Source organism: Lonchura striata, chromosome 4 (assembly GCF_050655825.1).
Source record: "Lonchura striata isolate lonStrDom1 chromosome 4, ASM5065582v1, whole genome shotgun sequence".
Lineage (NCBI taxonomy): Eukaryota > Metazoa > Chordata > Aves > Passeriformes > Estrildidae > Lonchura > Lonchura striata.
In genome coordinates, this window is record NC_140706.1 from 41,225,652 (window position 1) to 41,232,500 (window position 6,849).

A 6,849-nucleotide genomic window follows, 5' to 3' on the forward strand; every position below is an offset into this window, starting at 1 on the left:
TATATTTATATACACATACAGTATGACACCACAGAAAAACCACTTGGCAGACCCATATTTTCACAGCATATTACAACATGCGTAAGAAAGGTTGTCCATATAATATAATCTTAACTAGCATCTTAGCAAAAGAAGGAAAAAAATCTACAATCTCATGATCCTGTCTATTGGGAAGCTCACGTTTTATGACAATATATGATGTCATAATTCATAAAGCAATGAATTTTTCCCCGTGGGAAAAATCTCCATGACATTGTTCAGCCAGACAAGATGGCTGTGCTTATTTCTCTTGAGGGTAAATGCCAAGTTTCCTCTATGCTAAAAAGAAAATTATTATTTTATATTAAAGCAATTTTTTTCTAAAGTTACATCCTGAATTTGCTAAATATGGATGGCTGTAGTTCAGGGAAGGAAAAAAGCTTTTCAGACAGGGGAAGGAGGGGGAGAGCTCTATCCTCTCCACTCTGGCATCACGTAAAGAGCAGAGAAACAGTTTTTGTATCATGACCATGCTAACAATTCTGTATTGCTAGCATGACTGCCAAGTGTGGTGATGCCTGGGGACATCACTGTGAGTGCACACAGACAGGTGGGAGGTTTAGGCTTGGTCTTGACACCCCAGATTCCCTGCACTCCAGCAAGGCAGGGTCTGACCAAAGCATATTAAATTAATTTGGTCCCTGCAGAGCAGTTGCTGTCTCTGCTGTTTGAGAAAGGTTCTTTAGGAGGTGTGAGTCACGGGACATACTTATCAGCTGAATCACTTTGAAGGACTTGGGCAGCATCTTACATCAGCAAGCAGGGTATGCAGTGTTACTTTTTTTCCTCAATGTGCTAAAATCTCCCCAATGACAAAAGATCAAAAAGTAAATTACAAGAATAAAAGGACAAAGATCAGCTATAAAAAGCAGCTTAGAAGGTGGACTCATCATAAGTGATTAACATGTCCCAATATAATTTTGGATCTATAATGATTAAAAAAAACATATATTTTTAAGTCTCCTGAAGTAAACAAGTATGTTAGGCAAGTATACCCATCAGGATAAGGAAAACATGCCAGGCAGAATCCTGCTTTCACTGAGAATAATGGCTTTATAAAAAGAGTTTATCATGTTTTTCTAATATATTCTGAAGGTGCAGATTTAAAAAATGTGGTAATGCCACAGATAAAACCAATCAATAGAAATTGCCTATAAATTGTCTGTCAAGCCTACACCATGAGAATTATTTCCTACAGCTTATACTACTCATTTGTCTATGCAAGTAAAATGAAAAAAAACCCCAACAAAACCATATAAAAGGTGGACAAAATTCTGCCACAGCACCATAGCAGTATATTTTATTGCACAGTGTTCAAAGTAGGTAGCGTAGTATCCAGCCCTGTCAATGTCCAGCATTTTGTTTTTGAGGCATTAGGTCTTATAGAGGTTTTGCTTTAGAAAGTCAAGTAATAGCTGCAAAGAGCACTGTTTTGTTTGTTTGTGTAATATTAGATTTAACTAAACCTGAACCTCTCAGAGCAACCATTTGGATTTTTAAATAGCAAAGACTGCAATTTGAGAAACTAAGCATATACATGCATATACACAAACCCATCAAGCTTGCTGCTGAAGTGAGAGGCAATGACAAATGCAACAGCCTTTCTGTGTAGGCCAAAGGAATTGTGGAAGAGCCTGTTTATTTTGCAGGAATTCCATAGAAATTAATCCCACCAGTGAGATGGATTTACATTATTACATCATTACATTAAAGGAGTTACCCCAGATTTTGAAGCTATAGGATTCACTGAGTCCCATGGGGACTCATATTGTTCTACGGAAATGCAAAATTCCATACTTAACTCAAACAGGAGGTGGTAAGGCACTTGCTTATGAACCATCCTGTTGCTACTGGCCCTAATATGAATTATTGCTGTGGTTATCATTGCTCTTGACTATGGCCTTATCAAAATCAGCACTAGTTTTACTATTGCATTGTGTAGGGATATGTATACATACATATACACTGGAACACCCACCATCTTCATTTTCATATATTAGCATCTCTGCCCATCTATTCACACAAAGTAGCTGAAGCTGAATTAAGAATTCCACCTACAGGTAACTTGGTTAAGTTGCCAAAACACTTAGTTCCAAATTTATGAAAATATTAATCTAGCAATCTTGTGAAATTATTAAAAACAACAGCAAGAAACACAAAGGCAAACACTTAAGAAGAAATCACTTTTTCTGTATTATTGTGTCTTTAGTCATTGTGACAATATAAAAAAATCTTCTCACTAAAAACCAGAAAAAAAAAATTCCGTGGGTATTCTGCTATTTATGAGTATGAGGTAACCTAAAATGTGTTTGCCTTTCATAGTGAAACTCATAAGGAAACAAACTACTGAGAAATACTATGTTATTTGTAAAGCACACTATTAATTGAAAGAACTATATCTTGACCTCTCTAATTACATTTTTCTCTAAACTCACAGAATATGGTGCTGAAGGGTAGGCAGTAACAACATAACTTGAAAATTGGGTTAAAATTTATATAATAGACTCTAGTCCAGTACATTTTTAACAAGATGCTCTTGATGCTTCAGTAAAGCATCAACATGCCTCACAAGCCTCTGGGCTGTCTCCTTCTAAGAAACATGAAATCTGACCTAGGGGAAGGTGTCCCTGCCCTCAGCAGGGGGGGTTGGAATTTTAAGGTGATCTTTCAGGTTCTTCCAAACCACAGCATTCTATGATTCTATGATTACTAACAGTAAAGGCTCTGAAGGAGATTTCATTCCCGAATTTTAAGATGCTTACCAAAAAATGAAACATGACATTATCTTTTCAAAACTGCACAAACAGTGAGTTTTTAGGAAAAAAAAAAAAAATCTATCCTTAGAAAACAGGTATAAATCCTCTCCAGTGTCTCTTTTGAAGAGACCTTCACATTAAAGGATTGAGGGGGAACAGAAAAATGTCATAAAACTACCTCTCCAAGTCCTATTTTAGCTTATTCCACCTGCACATAGAAAGAGGAAAAGGAATCAGCATGGTCCTGCACAGCTCATGGGATCCACTGGAAGCCCTTTATATGTGCTTCCAACACCTCCAGATAGGAACTAGTTGAAGAAAATTCCAATGGGCTGATCTAGGCACTAGTTTTGCAGCCCTTTCCTACTCTATAATTAGAAACATTTTAAAAACAGGTTTGGGATATTTAAAGCAAATAAAAAAACCACAACTTAGACATGTATTTTAAATCTCATTCTGCAGTTGGAAGACTAGTAGGATTAAATGCTTTATTTCACACAGATGAGTCAGCCTTAAAAAGTTAGCATTTGTTAAAAATGATGACAAATTACATATAAACTTTTTCTCTATGCCCAGCATGTAGTAATGGTCCTTTCTTGTTGAGTGGGAGTTGCAAGTGTAAAGGGAGGAAGAACTTTGGGCAAATGCTACAAAGTCATTCTCTGGACAGCTTCATGAAATTAAGTGCTCTTCTTCTATGTATAAAGAATTTTCTCATCACTGAGGTAAGTAAAGCACTGACCTGTTTACAGAGGTAGCTAAATTTTTATTAGCAGTTAAGAGATGCATAAAGGAGACTGACAGAAGAACAAGTTCTGTGGATGCCACTTTAGGGTTTAGCTTAGATAAGCTTTCCTATCTTTAGCATCACTGCTGCTGTAATACAGAGACTTATGCCATTACCTATAGTAAATATTTTTAATGACTACCAAAATAATTATAGCAAGTATTATATACAATAATTACATTTTCTATTAGCCTACCAAGCTAAAAAAGTATGCATTAGACTAAATGCATGTAGTCAGGCAAGAGGAGAGAGAGAAAGAGAGAGAAGAAAGAAAGAGAAGAAAGGAAAAGAAGAAAGGAGGAAAGAAAAATAAAGAAGGAAGGAAGGAGGGAAGGAAGGAAGGAAGGAAGGAAGGAAGGAAGGAAGGAAGGAAGGAAGGAAGGAAGGAAGGAAGGAAGGAAGGAAGGAAGGAAGGAAGGAAGGAAGGAAGGAAGGAAGAAATAAAGAAAGAAAGAAAGAAAGAAGAAAGAGAGAAAGAAAACATGTCATGTAACATGCCCCAACAATAAGACTGGGGACTGGCCTCATGACACATGAAAGCTAGAAGTCTTAAATTTTTTGTATTCATCTTACTTTTTTCCATTTTTTGCCACTTGTTTACAAAAAAAAATTATTTTATTCAATTCTCTATTGTGTCTCACACAGGTGTACAGTATTCTCTACTACCTACAGAAACTGATGCAAGGCAAAATGTTCCAAATTAAGTCCACAGCTATGTCACTTGCTTAATTTCATTCTAAGTGCTTAATATAAATTTCAAATATAATTTAGACTTGATGCATCTCTCACAGCAAATTTTTGTGATCCTTTGACAGCTTAAATGAAAATATATTTAATAAATAATAAGCTTTGATGCTGTGAAAACAGATCTGAGTAGGCTCCAGGAATATCATGTGCAACAGATGCTGCTGATTCTATTTTGCTGGTGACTGCTGTATTCTTACAACTAACTGCACCAAAGGATAGATAAAACTGTCTATTTGAATTCTAAAATACAATTATTTATAATGTAAAGATATTGTCTGTATCAATCAACCAAATAGGAGGCTGACACTGCAGAAACACACTCTGTTAACAGGTGAAATACATGTTTACATGAAAATGTTGAACTTTTAACATGCTGAATCTCTTCACTCTGTTTGCCATTACAGTAAACTCTCTGCTGTACTACATCTCTTCCCGTGACACCTGAAGTACTTGCCATTTCTTAGGTTTTTCTCTGCTTTGGACACATCAACAATCTGTTCAATTAAAAATGTACTGGTTTAAACTCAAAATTTTTTTAGGTAGTGTTACTGAATAGATACTTAACCCCCTAGCTTTTTGAACCTATCACACTGCCATTGTAATTATTATCAGGAATGTTACAGTCCAGAGATACAATTATGTTGTTGGAAAAAAGTTTCATTACTTCATTTAACAATAATGAAAACTGCAGTAAATCTATCCTTGAGTGACAAGATGATCTGGGAGATTTATACTCTTCATTGAAACTTAATTCAAGAAAAGAAGAAACTCCATAAACTCTTCAAGGAAATTTCATGTCTGGGGGACAAACAGGTTTGCCCTATGTAAAATCTTAGAAAAATACATTTAAAATAAATATGAAACCAGATTTCAATAATACTAAGCAGACATTAAAGGTCTTTTACCTTTTTTAAGAAGATTTTTTATGTATGATTGAAGTTTATACAACACTCCAGAAAAGCCATGTGTTAGATTGAAAAATAAAATCAGAAGCATTTTCTGTCATATAAGTATACATGAAAAAACGAGAACGTTAATGTCTTAGAAAGTGTATGTCCAGCTTTGTACCGTTACTCATTTAACAAAGCAGAAAATAAGATACTGTACTGTAAACAAAAAGCTACAGTAAAAGGACAGTTCGAAACTTACACAAGTTTGAGTTCATAAACATTTTGGTTGCTCCATAACAGTTTTCATAAAAAAAGGAATAAAAAACCCTTGGACAGCTTTCATCACTCTTGACTACTTTTCACTTAAATGCACACAGACATACTTTATATAGCAATATACTGATGTATTCTTAACATGGATATTAAACTACTATTACTGCTTTTTTTAACTGAGATGTGTATTATCCAATCAATATTATCTGACTTGAAATACTCATACATTATGTATTCCCATCATGTTGTTAAGTATAAAAACATGAAAATATAACTTTACATTATTTCAGTTATATACATCAGTTCAGGCTTGACAAAGACTTTTTTTTATGCTATGATTTTTAGAGGAATGAGCCCAGAGGTACAATAAATAGCTTTCCACTGGATACAGTAATGCATTTCTACTTTTTTTTAAAAAATAAAATAATTCCCATATGAATATTGTTTTAGTTTGGTCATTCTAGCATTGAACATTAAAAATCCGAATGCATTCCCCAACATTCCTGATGAGGAGTAATGCACAGAACACTTAAGAATTACAGATGTGCCAAGAAATTATTTCGTTTCATTGGGGAAAAGTATTGGTAAGACAGACATTGAAAACACTGTGTACACCTCTTTTGCTGATCACACTGAGAGTATACACTGTGTTCACATTCTTGCAGAAACAGGCTCAGAGAAGAAGGGACTTCAAGTTTCTGATAAATGATCTGCCTTCTCCAATGCTCAGCAAACATTATACTTGAGTCTAAGAAATGGATTCCAACTAAAACTGCAAGTCGTATTTGAATTTTTATTTAATTCCAAAATAAAAGAGATTTACCGATACTGCATGAGGCAATGTATCCACAATGCAGAAAAATGTAAGCTTTTCAACCAAATGTACAGAATTGTATCTACAGGGAAAGCTAGAGAAACACGATGTTACTTTGATTTGCATTAGCATTTAAATTAATATTATTGCACCCCTCCTAGGATTCCTTTTTGCTTTTTAAGTAGTTATTGTTTTTAAATACACACAATTAAAAATTATGGTAACTTCAGCTAGCAAAGAATACTCATAATCATTAAGATTCAGGAAAGTTTTCATCAGTACAGACTTGCATCTAATTCAAGTTATCAATCTTAATTCAAAAAGACATTGCCAAGGTTTTGGGTTTTTCTTTTCATAAAAGCTTCACTAGCAACTGCTTAGAATTACCTTTTAACAGTTTGAAAATGGCTTCCTTAAAGAAACAATTTGAAAACTCTCTTTTCATTCTTTAAAAAAAATACTTCACACTGTTTTACTGCTTGCCATTTATCAGCTTTTATCAATACACTTCTCTCTCTGTACACGTACTTACGAACTCAACTG

At 34.5% G+C, this 6,849-nt stretch overlaps 1 protein-coding gene across 1 annotated transcript in view; it reads right to left on the minus strand.

Moving 5' to 3' along the window:
* Positions 1–5,225: 5,225 nt before the first annotated feature.
* Positions 5,226–6,849, minus strand: part of GRIA2 (glutamate ionotropic receptor AMPA type subunit 2) — an 88,131-nt gene continuing 86,507 nt past the window's right edge. The window contains exon 16 of the mRNA XM_085578865.1: positions 5,226–6,849. This exon is cut by the window's right edge and continues 1,221 nt beyond it. The gene's annotated coding sequence lies outside the window, so the exon portion shown is untranslated.